This window comes from Macaca nemestrina, chromosome 17, assembly GCF_043159975.1.
Source record: "Macaca nemestrina isolate mMacNem1 chromosome 17, mMacNem.hap1, whole genome shotgun sequence".
Lineage (NCBI taxonomy): Eukaryota > Metazoa > Chordata > Mammalia > Primates > Cercopithecidae > Macaca > Macaca nemestrina.
Window position 1 is genome coordinate 33329192 of NC_092141.1, and position 20422 is coordinate 33349613.

Below are 20422 nucleotides of genomic sequence, written 5' to 3' on the forward strand. Positions count from 1 at the left end.
CAAGAAGAAACTAAAACTCACCTTTTCTATTGGAAGTGAGCTGAAACTCCAGAAAGGAGTTACCCGCATTTTATCAGGATGGAAGCAGTAAAACTTGCCTTCACTGTCAGAAGCAAGCAAAACTCCATATATATACATATATATGGAAATTGGAAATTGTTTGTTTAGGATCAACAACAAACAAAATTGTTTAGGATCCTAATTCTAGTTCAGAGGTGAATTCTAAAGAGTCTTCTCCATTGCCCTTTCTGTTCTAATTAATCTTTATTGGCTTGTCTGTCCATTTGGGTGAGAAACTGAAGTGTAATTTTTATAAATAAATGAGAGACTGGAGTTTCCTGAGGTCCAAAGAGAAAAGGCATTTTTATTATCCTGGCTGAAAGGTACCTTTGGGTGACGAAGGGCTGAGTGGGAATGTCTAGGGTGTTGATACCCTGCAATGTTGCCATGGCTCTACAGGGAACTCCCAACAATTTAGTTTTAAAAAGCTTCATCCAGGAAACACATATAGGAGTTGGTCACTCCACATTGTGAGCTCTTTTGCAGGTGATAGACCTTCAGAGAGAGAAGTTAAGGCACATAAGAGGCCAGAAATCACTTAGTGGTGATACTGTGGAGTCCCATCCACAATCAGTACATTTTGATCAACTCCACTAAATCCTAGGCCACAGAACAACCTCTCTTGGGCACTCCGTTTGGATTTATGGTGCCTTTACTACACATTAGGTATGATCTTATGCACATTTTAAACTGACAGGCAAATTACATACAAATTCAGAGCTCAAAGGTCGACCTGCAACTATTAAGTTCTCTATTTCTCTGCTTTTTGTTCTGCCTGCTTTAAGTCTGCTTAAAACTGACTTTAGAATATTAATAGTCTGCTTTAAGACTTTGCTTTAGATTGCTAATAGTCTGAAGTAAACTAGACTTTACTATGAAAGGAAACTATTGAGATAAAATCTACTGTTTTCATCCAACTTTTTGTGTTATTGTTTTTGCTAACCAAAGTGTTTGTATTAATATCTCATTTTAGAGTTCTGAAGTAAAAACTATAGGCTACAAATCTCTGTTTGTATGAGTGTGTATGTGTGTGTTTATGTGTATGTGCACTTGTTTATGTATTTCTGGCCACAAAGTACCAAATTTGGTTTAAACTTAAAGAGTACTGATGAATTTAATAATAAGCCCAAATGCTTTTCAAGTTCACAAGACTTATGCACAACCTTTAATAAATAAACTAGCTTTAAAATTATTGGCAAATCAATATTAGAAATGTCAAGAATTGGCAGCATACATTTTTGTTTGTATTTATTGATTAAACCATTTCATACTTATCCCTGCCAAATACTATATACATCATCAAAATTTGGCATGGCATAAAACTGCAAACCCAGCCAAAACTAGAATGATCTTTGCTTGTATAATTTTTAAATAAATAAGATATTAATATCATTATTACTGAAAACTGAAGGATATCAGTTTCAGAAAACTGAAAGATTACTGAAAGATTCAAGTTAAATCTTGAATAATTTGTAAACATATAATTAATCTTTTTTTTTTTTTAGACGGAGTCTCACTCTGTTGTCCAGGCTGGAGTGCAGTAGCATGAATTCAACTCACTGCAACCTCTGCCTAACAGGTTAAAGTGATTCTCATTCTTCAGTCTCGCAAGTAGCTGAAATTACAGGTGTGTGCCACCACACCTGGCTAATTTCTGTATGTTTAGTAGAGACAGGGTTTCACCATGTTGGCCAGACTGGTCTCAAACTCATGCCTCAAGTGATTCATCTGCCTCAGCCTCCCAAAGTGCTGGGATTACAGGTGTGAGCCACCACACCTGACCTATATTTAATCTTAAGGTTCTTTCTTAGGTAATTACCTGAAATTCATAGGCTATAAAAATGGTTGAGAGAAAAATAACTTTAAATGTTGACTATCACAGGTTTTATAAATAATCTAGGTAGACTATTTAAAATAACTAGGTGATATGGTTTGGTTGTCTCCCTACCCAAATCTTACCCTGAGTTTCCACGTGTTGTGGGAGGGACCCAGTGAAAGATGATTGAATCATGTGGGCAGGTCTCTCCCCTGCTGTTCTCGTGATAGTGAGTAAGTCTCATGAGATCTGATGATTATTATAAGGGACAATTTTCTTACACAAGCCCTTTTTGCCTGTTGCCATCAATGTAAGATGTGACTTGCTGCTCTTGCCTTCTGTCATGATTGTGAAGCCTCCCAAGCCATGTGGAATTATGAGTCCAATAACCCTCTTTCTTTTGTAAATTGCCTAGCCTTGGGTGTGTCTTTATCAGCAGTGTGAAAACGGACTAATACACTAGGTAAAGGTAATGGAATAAATATTTAGAAACAAATTTGTCTTAATTTAGGACCTAAAGTTAAATTAAATGTTTTATTAAATGTCTGAAATTTCTAGGTATTTTCTAACTTAAATGTATATGTATCAGTAAAACACTCTTGTTTTACTAACGCAAAGTAACATTCTTATTACTAATGTGTTTTTAATAATAAATTTTGGTCCAATTCAAAACTTATTTAAATGTTTTGTATAAAACAAGGTAAAAAAGGAACCAGGAAACAAGGTCAATGTTAAAAAATAGTTTAAAAAATGAGGATTTTTTTCGTAAGAAAGCATAAACAAAAGTAAATTTATGTGAGTCTCGTATGATAAATTTTTCCCTAAAATAAAATGACTTGGTTTTGCAAGGAAGATAAATATTTATGACAAGCCAGACAATCCAAGCATTTTCTGAATGACCTAAATTATATCAAGATTAGTAAAAGCAAGAAAAAAAGAATTTTTTAAAATGTTGTGTGATTAGTTGGCTATAACTAAGAAAATATACAATAAAGTTTTTCTAGAAATTGAACTTTGATATTACAAAAACACTCATACAAAACTGAATAATTGGATAAAACACAATTTCATTAAAAATATTGTTAATACAAGAAGTTTTTAATTTAAATTCTATAATCTATTTTTTTTAAATCATTTAAATTGTTATCTCAGAAGCTGTATCCTGCTGCTTCATCTTCCCTCTTTTAAGAAGACCTTGGACGGTAACTCTCCCCTTTAGCATTTGTTGTAGCTTTTTAATTAATAGTCTAAAGTCAATGAGAAAATATTTGAAAACAAGCCAATAAAAAATCTTTTTGTCTTCTTTTGTCTGCTTGTCTGTTATATGTGTCATCATGAAGTGGTATTTCACTATTAAACTGCATCAAAGAGTGTAAATAAATTGACCTAAAGAAAAGGGCCAATCAGACTGATAGAAACTAGCTCAGATGCTTTTTAATTCACATGACTTTAGTAATCTTTGGTAAGGTTAATCTGGTAAATTTAATCTTAAAATTATCTTCAATAGTTTAAAATCTTAAAGTCAATGTTAAATTAAAATCTCAGTTTTTTACACTGGGAATTTTCATTACTGAAAATTATAATAGCAGGAGTGTAAAATGTGTTTTTAGTGAAGTTTATAAAACACAAAGATGTGGATTTTGCTAAAGAAAATGCAACTTTCTCCTAGTTAGAAAACTATTTGTCATTTTAAAATCATGTATATTATTTATATGTAATATATATACACATATATATACACATATAACACCAAATGGATAAAAGAGAAAAAAATTAAGTACCAGGGCACACCTGAGACCTGTGGTTACCAAGAAGATAGGCAATGTGAGGTAAGGGCAAAACCAAGTAACTATTAAACCATAGGGTATAATGCAAAGAAATTGTTCCATATTGTAGGTTAGTATCAGCTCATTGAGCTTTATTACAATAAATGGTAAACATAACTACTTTAAGAGCAAAATATTATATATATATATGTATATACATATATCTGCAAAACTTATAACTGGGAGTACTATACCCAGGAGGCTTGGTCATGAGGTATCTTTATCATCTCAGTAATTATTTTCTTTTAATTCCAGGAAGCAGGACATTTTTTATGGTTGGGGTAGGCAGCCAGCAGATGCAGGTGACAGGCACTGTAGCCACCAGCCAAGATGGCCAACTGTCAGTAGCCCACTACCCTGCCCAGGATGTCCTGCATCCAGGAGGGTGCTGGCTTCCTGGGCAGTGGCCTGCACAGAGGACACAGAAGGAGGGAGGGAACACAGGGTCAGCCCAGAAAGCCTATCATCCCCGACTTGCAGAGCTCCTCTCTATAGCCAGACTCTGCTGGCTCCCTGGGGAGTGTGAACTCCTGGGCTGCAGAGGGGATGCCCACTTCTTCCATAGGGCCTGGCTACAGGTGAGGGCCCAGGGTAGAAGACCCCCTCTCTGCAATTCCCACTCCCCTGGAAGCTGTAAAGCCCAACTTATAGCCTCGGAGGGTAAGTGTCCATCTCAGGGCCTGACATCCTTGTCCACTGCTACTCTGCCTGGCCCTCATATCAGGCACCTAGATTTACCTCCTCATGCTACTCCCCTGGCTGCCCTACTGCTCTACCCACTTGATCCAGCTTCCCTTGCCTGGGTGACTGCCATGGCCTCCTTCCTCTGCTCCTCAGCAAAGGACTCTCTCCAACAGGCCCTATGATAGAGGCAGGTAGTCAGCTCACCCCACCCGCATACCACAGGCTGCCCCAGTCTTTAGGACAGTGGTAAACATGGCCTTTGCCCATCCCAGTCTCTGAGCACCCCTTCTTACCCCAAGGTCAGTTGCTTACCAATGAACTGATGGGGACCTCCTTTTCCTTCTCCTTCTCCCACTGCACTGTGTCCAGAGTAGCCAGCACCAGTCGTGGGTATCAGGGGTCAGGGCATTTGCCTTGGTTGGACTGGCAGAGTGGGTGCTTTCTGAAGGGCTGTGCTGGACTCGGCCCACAGCCTCTGTTTGTCCCATGGGGTGGGATCAAAGGAGGTAGTTAGTAAGCGCCATCCACCCCAGCCTTTCTCTCCCTGGGAACTGCTGGACTGAGGGTCCAGGTGTCCCAGCTCCAAAGGCTGTTGCTAGCCATGCCTACCCACCTCCCCTCTGTCCCACAGGCACTTCCCTTTTCAGAGTCACATTTGCAGCCTACTCTTTGCATCAGGGTTCAGGCAGCTGTCCAAACACCCTATTTCTTCATCTCTGACCATTTCTTCAGAGTTGACTATGAGCAGTAATCACCCAGACACCCCACAGGTAAGCCCACTTGCCTCACACGGTTCTTCCTCTTCTCAAAAAACTACAAAGCCTCCCGGTGCCTGAGGAACAACATCCACTGGAGACCCTGCCTTTCTCGCTGACCCTCTCACCCTCTTCTCCAGGCAGCCAGGCAATCCTCAACACTCCTCCCCTCAAGGAAAGCACAGTGCACCCCAGGATTCTACAGGGGTGCTGCTGCAGGGAGCAAATCCCACACCACTGAGGCCCGCTGTCCTTGCTGGGGGGGGGTGTTCCCAGGACCCCACCTTGGTCCTCGGTCCTGGCGCTTTACTGCTGGGCTCCCACGGGGAACAGTGATTGTCTCTTCCCACCAGCCTGTGAGCGGCAGAGAGGCAGGACTGGGGAGTGAACCCCAGTCCCCCAACTTGCTGTGTGACCCTGTGTGAGCTTAACCTCTCTGTGCCAAGCTGACACCTGATGTACAGATAACAGCTCAGGGTGGTGGTGAAGTCTCGACCAGCACAGGCCTGGCACATCTGGGCCAGGTCCACAGCAGCAGGAGGGCACAGCCTTGGACAGCTATCAGCCCCGCAGGGAAGGGCTGTCCCTGTAACCTCAGGATGACCCTCCTGTTGCTTGCGGGGAGGAGCCACCAGCAGGACAGTCACACCGTCACCCAGAGGGGCAGCCTGTGGGCAGGGTGCAAAGGAGAAAGGTGGGCACAGTAACTTCTGGTTATCTTACAGGTCAGCTGGCATGGCATAGTGACTACCTTGTATCCAGCGTGGTTTCCTGTCACTTTCAAAACCGGGCTCCAGACAGTGCTGCCCAGCCCCCACCTCTGAGCTCAGAGACCCCATCTGGCCGCCTCCTCTGGACTAAGAAAAAACCGCCCCAGCCGGCTGTGCACCCTGCCAGGTCCCTTCTCCCAGCTCTGAGACCGCATCTGGCCCCTCCTCGTGGCTCAGCGGCCACCAGTACTTCCTCAGAGCTCTGAGATCCCAGTTGGGCCCCCTCCCCTGAGCTCCACATCCCCACAACCTCTCAGCCCTTGCTCCTCCTCCTGGGCACAGCTACTTCCTCTGCATCACAAAACTTATGCTCCTACTTGTCCAGCCTCAACCCCGGCATTAAATCCCTCTGATTTACCTCATGCAGTTTGTTTTCCTAAGTGGCCCCAAGTGATAGAAACCACTGGAGTCACCGAAGCAGAGGTAGGTGAAATCCTGCCCCAGGTCCCATCAGGGAGTGCTTTTGAGTCCCTTGGACCCCAAAGTCAACTGTGTTCTTGGGCTCCGCCTGCCCATGCCTCTCCTCGCCTCACATGGGGTGGGCCTCCTGCGAGGAAAAGGTACCCTGGGCAGTCTCTACCCGTCTCTAAGTGGGGCTGTTCCCTCTCCTGTGTCCGAGTCACCTGAGACTTTTACATCTCACACAAATAAGCTGACGGGTAGGTCATGCTGTTGGCGCTAAGCCTGCCAGAGACCATCTTCCTGCACCATACCTGGGTGTCTCTTACTCCCACCCTGCGCTACCCTGAACCCAACTGAAATCAACTCACCGCTGAGAGTGGAGAGCTGCCCAGGCAGTGGGCCCAGGGGTCTCATGCCTGTAGAGCTGGGGCAGGGCTGGGATTGGAGATTCCATGGGGTGATGTGTGCACCTGGGCGAGGCCCTGCAGCTTCAATGCCTCCATGAGACCCAACAGGAAAAGCTGAGGTCCTGGGCGTCCGTCTTGGCCAGGCACAGCGGGTTCTGAGCAGTGGCCCATTTTTCTTCTTGAACTTGAGCAGGAAAAGGGTGGAGCAGGGGAGGGAGGGAGGCTGCCTCTTAAGGTGGGGCAGGATGCAGGGTCTTCTGCAGGCAGGTGCCAACAACCTTACAGCTGCCTGTCAAGAGTTCAGGGAGGACCAACAGTGGATAGAGCTGGCACAGGGCTTGCAAAAGAGGTGAAAATCACTGGCCTTTCCTTCCATGCCCTGTGCTGGTTTACAGGGAGCAGATGAACAGGCTCAGCCCAGGAGGAAGAAGCTGGGAACAGAGGCCACTGTGATTCCAGGCAGCTCACACAGACTCACTTCTAACCACACTCCATGACACCAAGTAAGGCCAGTGAGATGAGCACCTCTAGAGGCAGTGATTGCTTTTGCAAGAAGGCTGCCTGGGTCCCCCAAGCCTGGTGGCAGGCCTGACTTCCGTTCCAGGCTGATCCTCAAGGAGAAAGATGTGCATTTGTGGCTGAGAGCCAGCTCTCTGCCTGTTTTCTCTTGTGCTGGACAAGCATCTGTGGTTACCAGGGACGTACCCATTAAACTGCCCTGAGGCAGCCATAGGGATCCTTGGAAACCTTCCTGCAGGTGCTCCCCAGGTGCCAACACTTCCTACTAGCAGTGACACTGGCTCTTGCCACCTTCCTCCCGCTCTGTCCAGAGCCATGTGACTAGTGACAGGGAAAGTCAGCCTGCATGTCTGACAGTCAGGATCTGGGAGTGAAGGTAGGAGCAGGGGCCCTGTCATGCCTGTGAAGTTCCATGTCTTGTATGTGGGCTGAGGCCATACTACTCACTGCCCTCTGTTCCTCCACCCTGAGAGGAGGTATGGCACAGGCTTTGAGTTCTGAACTAACACCAGGTTCGGCACCAGGCTGCAGGGCTCTGAGCCCCCTCACCATGGTCACCACAAGGGAATCTTTTCTCTTTCAATCACCTAGAGGAAGGCTGGGCCTCCTGGAGCAGAGCAGCGTGGGGAGAGCAGCCCTGGGCCCCCTGAAGTCCTAGGTAGGCAAACGAAGACTGCAGAGAGAGCCCCCCTTTCAAATTAGTGGTGAAACGGTTTCACATCACTGGAAGGGTATAGAAATCTGTAATCAAGATCTGTAAAATGTAGATTTTGGCATACAGGGACTTAAGACAATCCTGCCTGGAACAGGTCCTGGCGTCCCATCAGTGCTCAATATACTGCCAATGACATGGACGAATTAAGGGAGGCCAAGTATATAAGTTATTTTGTGAAACCAAAATCATTCCTTTGTTTCTCCCCTATGCAAGCAAAGACCCACATGGGTACAGCAGAGGGGAGCCTTTTACACTCCAGGGCTCATGCAGGAAACTGGGTTGTAGGTCAGGGAGTTTGGGGTGGAAGGGACCTTAGAAGCTGTTGTGGTCTAAATATCTTTCTCCCATTTTACATAAAGGAATACACGGGGTCAGAGGAAGGAGGACCTGTGTCCAGCCCCTGTGTTCCCCACTCCTGGGCAGATGCTTACCCAGTGCAGTAAGAATGTCTGTGAGGGGGACTTGTCAGCTCCACTGCTCGGCACTGATTTTGATCAACATTTCCCCAGTGGCAAGGAGGCACTTAGTGACCTTGTGCCTGAGGGGGATCCCAATGTCCAGCAGCTGGCTCAGGAGGGCCAGGTAGCAGGAGTAGAGGCCCTGTGTGATGAGGGCTTAGGCTTTGGGCTTCAGAGGTCAGCTCTCAGGGACCACAGTCCCTGGGCCTAGCTTCAGAGCAGAGGCAATGTTATAAATAGCCTCCTGCAAGGAGAAAAGGCAAGGTTGGTGCAGTCATCCTAACTGGAGAGACCTAGCAGAGAGACAGAGCTGGGAGAGCTGGCTCTCATCATTCCTATTTCCTGTTGTCAGGTCTCTCATCCTCTCCTTCGGGTCCTAGAGGATCTGCCCCACCCAGTTGCATGCTCCTCCCTGCTCCCCATGGCTGCAGTCAGTATGCCTCCCATCCTGCTTCCAGCTGGGCATTTGAGGAGATCCACCTCATTGGCCTCTCCCACCCTTGCTCTCACATCCTGGCTTTCAGACATCCAGGCTGACTTTCTTTGCCACTAGTCCAGTGGCTCTGGGCAGAGCTGGATGAGGGTGGCAGGATCCTGTGGTATCCCTTGGAGGAAGTGCTGGCACCTGGGGACCACCTGCAGGCAGGTTTCCAAGGATACCTTATGGCTGCATCAGAGCTGTATAATGGGCATGTCCCTGCCAACCAGATGTTTGTCCAGCACAAGGAAGGGAATATAGCTGCCTCCCAGTCACAAAGGCTCATCTTTCTCCTCTAGGTCCAGGCTGGCATGGAAGTCAGGCATGCCATCAGGCTTGGGGGACACAGACACCCTGCCCTGCAAAAGCAAGCACTATCTCTAAAGGCACTCGTCTCAGTAGCCCCTGAGGTTGTTTTTCCTTGCTTCTGTGACTTCAGCCTTTAAGAAAATCAGGAACCCTGGCAGACATATTGCCTCTGAGCTGTGCTTTTACCCAGCCAGCCAGCTAATTTCAACATTGTTTTTGGCTAATAAGTGCCTCATCTCTGGCACCTTCCAATGAGAAAGCACAGAGCACTGTGGCTGTGTCTGCCTCTGGACAGGTCTCCACTCTGCTGATACCTGCCTTGTGCCTGGGAGTGGACCCTTTCCACTCCTGCCCTGCATTCTGATGAGTAGTCAGCTCAGGCTAATATGTCCTTCTATCCATACTGTTTATCCGGAAGCAGGGAGCACTCTTCAGCCACAACTCCTCTCTCACCCCATCTGAATTCAGACTGAGGTTAATGTGAGCACTGTGAGGAGAAGACAGGAAGGGATGGAGCCAGGCACATCTGGGCACATCCCAAAGATTCCTGCTGTGATCCACAGGTGGACAGCATCTGCCCTCAATTTCCCAATTTAATTGTGGTTAAGCATGCATAACATAAAATTTACTGTCTTAGTTATTTTACCTGTGCAATTCAGTGGTATGAAATACATTCATGCTTTGCAAGTATTGCCACCATCCATTTTGAGACCTTGTTCATGTTCCCATCATAAAGCTCTGTCCCTATTTAACACTAACTCCCCATTCCCTCTTCCCTATCTCCTTTGTCCCACCATGCTAATTTTTTTCTCTATGATTTATGTCTCTAAGGACTTCATATAATTGGACTCATACAGGATTTGTCCTTCTATGGCTGACTTACTTTATTTACCATAATGTCCTCAAGTTCATCCACATTGTAGCAAGTGTTGGAATTTCCTTCCTTTTGAATTAAGACTGAGTAACTTCCCACTGTAAGGATAGTCCATGTTTTGCTTACCTATTCATCCATCAGTGGACATTAGGGTTACTCTCACATTTAAGCTATTGAGAACAATGCTGCTGTAAACATGGGTACACAAACATTGTTAAAACCCTGCTTTCAATTCCTTTAGGAGTGTACACAGAAGTGGAATTGCTGGATCCTACGGTAGTTCTATCTTTAATCTTTTGGAAAACTGTCATACTCTTTTTCATAGTTGTTGCAGCATTTAATATTTCTACCAACAGTGTACAAGGATTCCAATTTCTCTACATCATCACCAACATTTTTTCTTTCATTTTATTGTTTTTAATTATGTAGTAGCCATCCTAATGAGTGTAATCCAGTTGTAATCACTGGACAGGTTTTTTCTGCCTGCTGTGTAGATGGAACCAGTTCACCAAAACTGCAGTATTGCAGTAAAAAAGGAGTTTAATTAACATGAGGCCAGCCATGCAGGAGACAGGATTATCATTCATATCAGTCTCCCCCAAAAATTGAGAGTGTAGGGGGTTTTTAAGGATAATTTGGTGGACAGGAGGCTAGAGAATTGGGAATGCTGATTGGTTGGGTCTGGGATAAAAATTCTGGGGAGTTAGCACTTATTTTCTTGTGCTGGGTCAGTTCCTGGGTGGGATAGCAAGGCCAGATGAGCCAGTTTATTAGTTTGGGTGGCACCAGCTGGTGCATCAGGATGCAAGGTCTGAAGAATAACTTCAAACACCATTCTTGAGTTTAACAATAGCAATGCTATTTGTGGGAGCAATTGGGGAGGTTAGGAATCTTGCGGCCTGTGGTTGCACGACTTCTGAGCCATAATTTCTAGTTGTGTGAATAATTGGTTAGTTTTACAAAGTAGGTCTTCTCCCCAAGTAAGGAGGGGATTTGTGTAAAGAAAGCTATAATCAACTTAGTTTTCAAGTTAAACTATAAACTAAATTGCTTCCACAGTTAGGTTAGCCTAACCCAGGAAAGAACAAGGGCAGCTTGGAGGTTAGAAACCAGATGAAGTTGGTTAGGTCTGATTTCTTTCAATGCCATAATTTTTGCAAAGGTGATTTCACTGTAAGGCATATCTGATGGTAGTTTTGATTTGCATTTCCTAATGCGCAGTGATAATGAGCATCTTTTTGTGTGCTTATTGTCCATTCATATCTCTCTTTTTTTGAGAAATATCTATTCAAGTCTTTGCTAATTTTTGAATTGAGTTCTTCATTTTATTGTTGAGTTTTAGGACTTCTCTATGATTCTGGATATTAATTCCTTATCATATATGTGATTATCAAATATTGTGATTTTATTCTATTCTGTGGGTTCTTTTTTTCTGTTAATTGTGTCCTTTGATACATTTTTTTAATTTCATAAATCAAACTTGTCTATTTTGTTTTCTTTTGTTGCCTATGACTTTGGTGTCATATCCCAGGAATTACTGCCAAATCTAAAGTTGTGAAGCTTACTTGCCATGTTTTCTTCTATGAGTTTTATATTTTTAGATCTTACATTTAGGTCTTTGATCCATTGTAAACTAATTTTTGTATATGGTATCAGGAAATGCACCCAATGACCCAGCATGGTGACTCATGCCTGTAATCCCAGCACTTTGGGAGGCCGAGGTGGGTGGACCACTTGAGGTCAGAAGTTCGAGACCAGCCTGACCAACATGGTGAAACCCCATCTCTAGTAGAAAAAAAAAACACAAAATTAGCTGGGCATGGTGGTGGGCACCTGTAATCCCAGCTACATGGGAGGCTGAGGCAAGAGAATCGCTTGAACCCAGGAGGTGGAGGTTGCAGTGAGTCAAGATAGCACAATTGCACTTCATCCTGGGCAACCAGAGCAAAACTCTATGTCAAAGAGAAAAAGGAAAAGGAAAAGAAAATGCACCCATTTTTTCCCAGCAACATTTTTGAAAAGACTATCTACTTCCCATTGAATAGTCTTGATTAAATCACTTGACCGTATTTGCAATAGCTTACTTCAGTCTTCTCTATTGTATTCCATTGCAATGTATGCCTGCTTTATGCCAGTATCACACTGTTTCCATCACTGCAGCTCAGCTGTGTAATAAACATTGCAATAAGGAAGCACAAGTCATCTAGATTTGTTCTATTTCAGAATTGTTCAGGCTACTCAGAGTCCCTTATGATTTCATATGAATTTTAGCATGAGCTTTAACTTTACTGAGATTTTGACAGGGATTGCATGAATCTGTAGATGTCTTTGGATAGTGTTTACATCTTAACAATATTAAATTTTCCAATTCATAAACATGGCATGTGTTTCCATTTCATTACTTGTTCTTTAATTTCTTTCAGCAATGTTTTACTTTTCATTGTACAAATCTTTCACCACCTCAGTTAATTCCTAAGTATTTTTTTTGATATTATTATAAATTGAATTACAGTTGACTTTTGATCAACATAGGTTTGAACTATGCAGGTCCATTTCTATGTGATTGTTTTTAAATAAATAGAGTCAACCTTCTGTATCAGTGGGTTCTAAATCTATGACCAAATGCAGATTGAGTGTTGGGATACAAACCCCACATATATGTAGCTTACACTTTTTGCATTCACAGGTTGCAAGTTCTGCAGGGTTGACTGTGGAACTTGAGTATGCCATGCTTTTGGTATATGAGGTGGTCTTGGAACCAATGCCATGCAGATACCATGGGATGACGATATTTTCTTAATATCTTTTTCAGATTGTTCACTATTAATGTATAGAAATGCAACTGAGGCCAACATGGGCAGATCACAAGGTCAGGAGATTGAGACCATCCTGACTAACACAGTGAAACCCTGTCTCTACTAAAACTACAAAACATTATGGGGGAGCACCCAAGATGGCCAAATAGGAACAGCTCCAGCCTCCAGGTCCCAGCATGAGCGACACAGAAGATGGGTGATTTCTGCATTTTCAACTGAGGTACCAGGTTCATCTCACTGGGGCATGTCGGACAGTTGGTGCTGGTCAGTGGGTGCAGCCTGACCAGTGAGAGCTGTAGCAGGGCAAGGCATCGATCACTTGGAAGTGCAAGGGGGAAGGGAATTCCTTTTCCTAGCCAAGGGAAACTGAGACACAAAACACCTGGAAAATCAGGTAACTCCCACCCTAATACTGTGCTTTACCAAGGGTCTCAGCAAACAGCACACTAGGAGATTATATCCCACACCTGCCATGAGGGTCCCACACCCACGGAGCCTCCCTCATTGCTAGCACAGCAGTCTGAGATCTAACTGCAAGGTGGCAGCCAGGCTGGGGGAGGGGCGCCCACCATTGCTGAGGCTTAAGTAGGTAAACAAAGCCACTGGGAAGCTCAAATTGGGTGGAGCCCACCACAGCTCAAGGAGGCCTGCCTGCCTCTGTAGACTCTACCTCTGGGGACAGGGCATAGCTAAACAAAAAGCAGCAGAAACCTCTGCAGATGTGAAGGTCCCTGTCTGACAGCTTTGAAGAGCGCAGTGGTTCTCCCAGCATGGAGGCTGAGATCTGAGAATGGACAGACTGTCTGCCCAAGTGGGTCAATGATCCCTGAGTAGCCTAACTGGGAGACATCCCCTACTAGGTGCAGACCAAGACCTCACACCTCACACCTCACATGGCTGGGTACACCTCTGAGATGAAGCTTCCAGAGGAAGAATCAGACAGCAACACTCACTGTTCAGCAATATTCTGTCTTCTGCAGCCTCCACTGCTGATACCCAGGCAAACAGGGTCTGGAGTGGACCTCAAGCAATCTCCAACAGACCTGCAACTGAGGGTCCTGACTGTTAGAAGGAAAACTAACAAACAGAAAGGATACCCACACCAAAACCACATCAGTATGTCACCATCATCAAAGACCGAAGACAGATAAAACCAGAAAGATGGGGAAAAAGCAGTGCAGAAAAGCTGGAAATTCAAAAAATTAGAGCACATCTCCCCCTCCAAAGGAATGTAGCTCATTGCCAGCAACAGAACTAAGCTGGATGGAGAATGACATTGACAAGTTGAGAGAAGAAGGCTTCAATTGATCAAACTTCTCAGAGCTAAAGGAGGAACTATGTACCCAGCGCAAAGAAACTAAAAACCTTGAAAAAAGAATGGATTAACGGATAACTAGAATAATCAATGCAGAGAAGACCATAAAAAACTGATAGAGATGAAAACCGTGACACGAGAACTATGTGAAAAATGCACAAGCTTCAGTAACCAACTCGATCAACTGAAAGAAAGAGTATCAGTGATTGAAGATCAAATGAATGAAATGATGTGAGAAGAGAAGTTTCGAGAAAAAAGAGCAAAAAGAAATGAACAAAGCCTCCAAGAAATATGGGATTATGTGTAAAAACCAAATCTACATCTGATTGGTGTGCCTGAAAGTGACAGGGAAAATGGAACCAAGTTGGAAAACACTGCAGGATATCATCCAGGAGAACTTCCCCAACCTAGTAAGGCAGGCCAACATTCAAATTCAGGAAATACAGAGAATGCCACAAAGGTACTCCTCGAGAAGAGCAACTCCAAGACACATACTTGTCAGATTCACCAAAGTTGAAATGAAGGAAAAAATGTTAAGGGCAGTCAGAGAGAAAGGTCAGGTTACCCACAAAGGGAAGCCCATCAGACTAACAGCAGATCTCTTGGCAGAAACTCTAAAAGCCAGAAGAGAGTGGGGGCCAATTTTCAACAGCCTTAATTATGTCACCACCAGGCCTGCCTTACAAGAGATCCTGAAGGAAGCACTAAACATGGAAAGGAACAACCAGTACCAGCCATTGCAAAAACATGCCAAAATGTAAAGACTATCGAGGCTAGGAAGAAACTGCATTAACTAACGAGCAAAATAACCAGCTAATATCATAATGACAGGATCAAGTTCACACATAACAATATTAACCTTAAATGTAAATGGACTAAATGGTCCAATTAAAAGACACAGACTGGCAAATTGGATAAAGAGTCAAGACCCATCAGTTTGCTGTATTCAGGAGACCCATCTCATTTGCAGAGACACACATAGGCTCAAAATAAAGAGATGGAGGAAGATCTACCAAGCAAATGGAAAACAAAACAAAAAAAAAGCATGGGTTGCAATCCTAGTCTCTGATAAAACAGACTTTAAACCAACAAAGCTCAGAAGAGACAAAGAGGGCCATTACATAATGGTAAAGGGATCAATTCATCAGGAAAGGCTAACTATCCTAAATATATATGCACCCAATACAAGAGCACCCAGATTCATAAAGCAAGTCCTTAGAGACTTACAAAGAGACTTAGACTCCCATACAAAAAAAATGGGAGACTTCAACGCCCCATTGTCAACATTAGACAGATCAACGAGACAGAAAGTTAACAGGGATATCCAGGAATTGAACTCAACTCTGCACCAAGTACACCTTGTAGACATCTACAGAATTCTCCACCCCAAATCAACAGAATATACATTCTTCTCAGCACCACATCACACTTATTCCAAAATTGACCACAGTTGGAAGTAAAACACTCCTCAGCAAATGTAAAAGAACAGAAATTATAACAAACTGCCTCTCAGACCACAGTGCAATCAAATTAGAACTCAGGACTAAGAAACTCAATCAAAACCGCTCAAATACATGGAAATTGAACAACCTGCTCATGAATGACTACTGGGTACATAACAAAATGAAGGTAGAAATAAAGATGTTCTTTGAAACCAATGAGAACAAAGATACAACATACCAGAATCTCTGGGACACATTTAAAGCAGTGTGTAGAAGGAAATTTATAGCACTATTCCCTACAAGAGAAAGCAGGAAAGATCTAAAATTGACACCCTAACATCACAATTAAAAGAACTAGAGAACCAAGAGCAAACACATTCAAAAGCTAGCAGAAGGCAAGAAATAACTAAGATCAGAGCAGAACTGAAGGAGATAGAGACACAAAAAACCCTCCAAAAAAATCAATGAATCCAGGAGTTGGTTTTTTGAAAAAAGCAACAAAATTGATAGACCACTAGAAAGACTAATAAAGAAGAAAAGAGAGAAGAATCAAATAGACACAATAAAAAATGATAAAGGGGATATCACCACTAACCCCACAGAAATACAAACTACCATCAGAGAATACTATAAACACCTCTATGCAAATAAATGAGAAAACTTAGAAGAAATGGATAATTTCCTGGACACTTACACTCTCCCAAGACTAGACCAGGAAGAAGTTGAATCCCTGAATAGACTAGTAACAGGCTCTGAAATTGAGGCAATAATTAATAGCCTACCAACCAAAAAAAGTCCAGGACCAGACGGATTCACAGCCAAATTCTACCAGAGGTACAAGGAGGAGCTGGTACCATTCCTTCTGAAACTATTCCAATCAATAGAAAAAGAGGGAATCCTCCCTAACTCATTTTCTGAGGCCAACATCATCCTGATACCAAAGCCTGGCAGAGACGCAACAAAAAAAGAGAATTTTAGACCAATATCCCTGATGAACATCGATGAAAAAATCCTCAATAAAATACTGGCAAACGGAATCCAGCAGCACATCAAAAAGCTTATTCACCATGATCAAGTGGGCTTCATCCCTGGGATGCAAGGCTGGTTCAACATAGGCAAATCAACAAACGTAATTCAGCATATAAACAGAACCAAAGACAAAAACCACATGATTATCTCAATTGATGCAGAAAAGGCCTTTGACAAAATTCCACAGCCCTTCATGCTAAAAACTCTCCATAAATTCGGTGCTGATGGAACATATCTCAAAATCATAAGAGCTATTTATGACAAACCCACAGCCAACATCATACTGAATGGGCAAAAACTGGAAGCATTCTCTTTGAAAAGGGACAACACAGGGATGCCCTCTCTCACCACTCCTATTCAACATAGTGTTGGAAGTTCTGGCTAGGGCAATCAGGCAAGAGAAAGAAATAGTGTATTCAGTTAGCAAAAGAAGAAGTCAATTTGTCCCTGTTTGCAGACGTCATGACTGTATATTTAGAAAACCCCATTGTCTCAGCCCAAAATCTCCTTAAGCTGATAAGCAACTTCAGCAAAGTAACAGAATACAAAATCCATGTACAAAAATTACAAGCATTCTTATACACCAGTAACAGACAAACAGAGAGCCAAATCATGAATGAACTCCCATTCACAGTTGCTTCAAAGAGAATAAAATATCTAGCAAGCCAACTTACAAGGGATGTGAAGGACCTCTTCAAGGAGAACTACAAACCACTGCTCAATGAAATAAAAGAGGACACAAACAAATGGCAAAACATTCCATGCTCATGGATAGGAAGAATCAATGTTGTGAAAATGGCCATACTGCCCAAGGTAATTTATAGATTCAATGCCATCCCCATTAAGCTACCAATGACTTTCTTCATGGAATTGGAAAAAACAGCTTTAAAGTTCATATGGAAACAAAAAAGACCCCGTATTGCCAAGACAACCCTAAGCCAAAAGAACAAAGCTGGAGGCATCATGCTACCTGACTTCAAACTATACTACAAGGCTACAGTAACCAAAACAGCATGGTACTGGTACCAAAACAGAGATATAGACCAATGGAACAGAACAGAGTCCTCAGAAATAATACCACACATCTATAGCCATCTGATCTTTGACAAACCTGACAAAAACAAGAAATGGGGAAAGAATTCCCTATTTAGTAAATGGTGCTGGGAAAACTGGCTAGCCATAAGCAGAAAGCTGAAACTGGATCCTTTCCTTACTCCTTACTCCTTTTGTTGCAATGGCAACAAAAGCCAAAATTGACAAATGGGATCTAATTAAACTAAAGAGCTTCTGCACAGCAAAAGAAACTACCATCAGAGAGAAGAGGCAACCTACAGAACGGGAGAAAACTTTTGCAATCTACTCATCTGACAAAGGGCTAATATCCAGAACCTACAAAGAAATCAAACAAATTTACAAGAAAAAAACAAACAACCCCATCAAAAAGTGGGCAAAGGATATGAACAGACATTTCTCAAAAGAGGACATGCATGCAGCCAACAGACACATGAAAAAATGCTCATCATCACTGGCCATCAGAGAAATGCAAATCAAAACCACAATGAGATACCATCTCACACCAGTTAGAATGGCAATCATTAAAAAATCAGGAAACAACAGGTGCTGGAGAGGATGTGGAGAAATAGGAACACTTTTACACTGTTGGTGGGACTGTAAACCAGTTCAACCATTGTGGAAAACAGTATGGCAATTCCTCAAGGATCTAGGACTAGAAATACCATTTGACCCAGCCATCCCATTTCTGGGTATATACCCAAAGGATTATAAATCATGCTGCTATAAAGACACATGCACACGTATGTTTATTGCGGCACTATTCACAATGGCAAAGACTTGGAATCAACCCAAATGTCCATCAATGATAGACTGGATTAAGAAAATGTGGCATGTATACACCACGGAATACTATGCAGCCATAAAAGAGGATGAGTTCGTGTCCTTTGTAGGGACATGGATGCAGCTGGAAACCATCATTCTCAGCAAACTATCACAAGAACAGAAAACCAAACACTGCATGTTCTCACTCATAGGGGGAATTGAATAATGAGATCACTTGGACACAGGAAGGGAAACATCACACACCAGGGCCTATTGTGGGGAGGGGGTACAGGGGAGGGATAGCATTAGAAGACATACCTAATGTAAATGACTAGTTAATGGGTGCAGCACATCAACAAGGCACATGTGTACATATGTAACAAACCTGCACGTTGTGCACATGTACCCTGGAACTTAAAGTATAATAATAATAATAATGATAATAAAAAGAAAAAAAAACACAGAAAAATTTGCCGGGCGTGGAGGCGGGCGCCTGTAGTCCCAGCTACTCAGTAGCCTGATGCAGGTGAATGGCGTGAACCTGGGAGGCAGAGCTTGCAGTGAGCCAAGATCGGACCACTGCACTCCACCCTGGGCGACAGAGTGAGACTCTGTCTCAAAAAAAAAAGAAAAAGAAGACTGGGAGTTATACCTGATGTAAATGACGAGTTGATGGGTGCTGACGAGTTGATAGGTGCAGCACGCCAACATGGCACAAGTATACATATGTAACAAACCTGCACGTTATGCACATGTACCCTAGAACTTAAAGTATTATAATAATAAAAAAATAAATAAATAATGAAAAAATAAAAAGAAAAGACAGCTAATTCACACATTACCCCTTCAAAAAAAAAAAAAAAGAAATGCAACTGATTTTTGCGTGTTGACACTGTACCTTGTTAATTTGCTATAAATTCATTTGGTAGTTCTAACAGAATTTTTGTTGAATCTTTAGGGCTTTCTACATGTAAGATCAAATCACCTGTGAAGACGGAAAGACTTCTTTCTTTCACTTTTGGATGCCTTGTATTTCCACTTTTTGCGTAATTGTTGTGCCTAGAGCTTCTAATGCACTGATGAGTAGATATGAGAAAGGGAGCTTCCTTGCATTGTTGTCGACCATAGAGGAAAATTTTTTTATTTTTCACCATTAAGTATGATGTTTGCTGTCGGTTTTTTACATATGGCTTTTATTATATTGAGGGAGATTCCTTATACTAGTTGTTTGTTGAGTGTTTTTATCAAAAGTCGAATTTTGGCAAATGCTTTTCCTGCATCAGTGGAAATTATCATGTGGTCTATTCATTCTGTTATATAGTATATGACATTATCTGACATTTGTGTGTTAAACTATTCTTTTAGGAATAAATCCCACTTGGTCATGTTGTGTAATCATTTTAATATTAAACTGAATTCATTTTACTATTATTTTGTTGAGGATTTTTGGATCATTGTTCATAATGGACAATGGTCTGTAGTATTCTCTTCTTGTAGTATCTTTGTCTGGCTTTGGTGCAAGGGTAATGCAAGTCACATGCAACAAAGGAGAAAATATTCCTTCCTCTTAAGTTTTTGGGAAAAATTTGAGAGAGATTGGTGTTAGTTATTTAAATGTTTAGTAGAATGCACCAGTAAAGCCCTCAAGTGCTGACTCAATTCTTTTAATAGTTATGGGGCTGATCAGTTTTTCTATTTCTTCATATTTAGTCTTGGTACTTTTGTGTTTCTAGGAACTTATCTATTTCATCTAGGTTATTTGATTTTTTTTGCATGCAGCTGTCCACGGTACTTTCTTATAATTCTTATTTCTGTAGAATTGGTACTAAGTCCTCCATTTTCATTCTGATTTTAATTGTTTGAGTCTTCTTTTTCTTACTGCATATAACCAGATGTTTGTCAAATTTGATC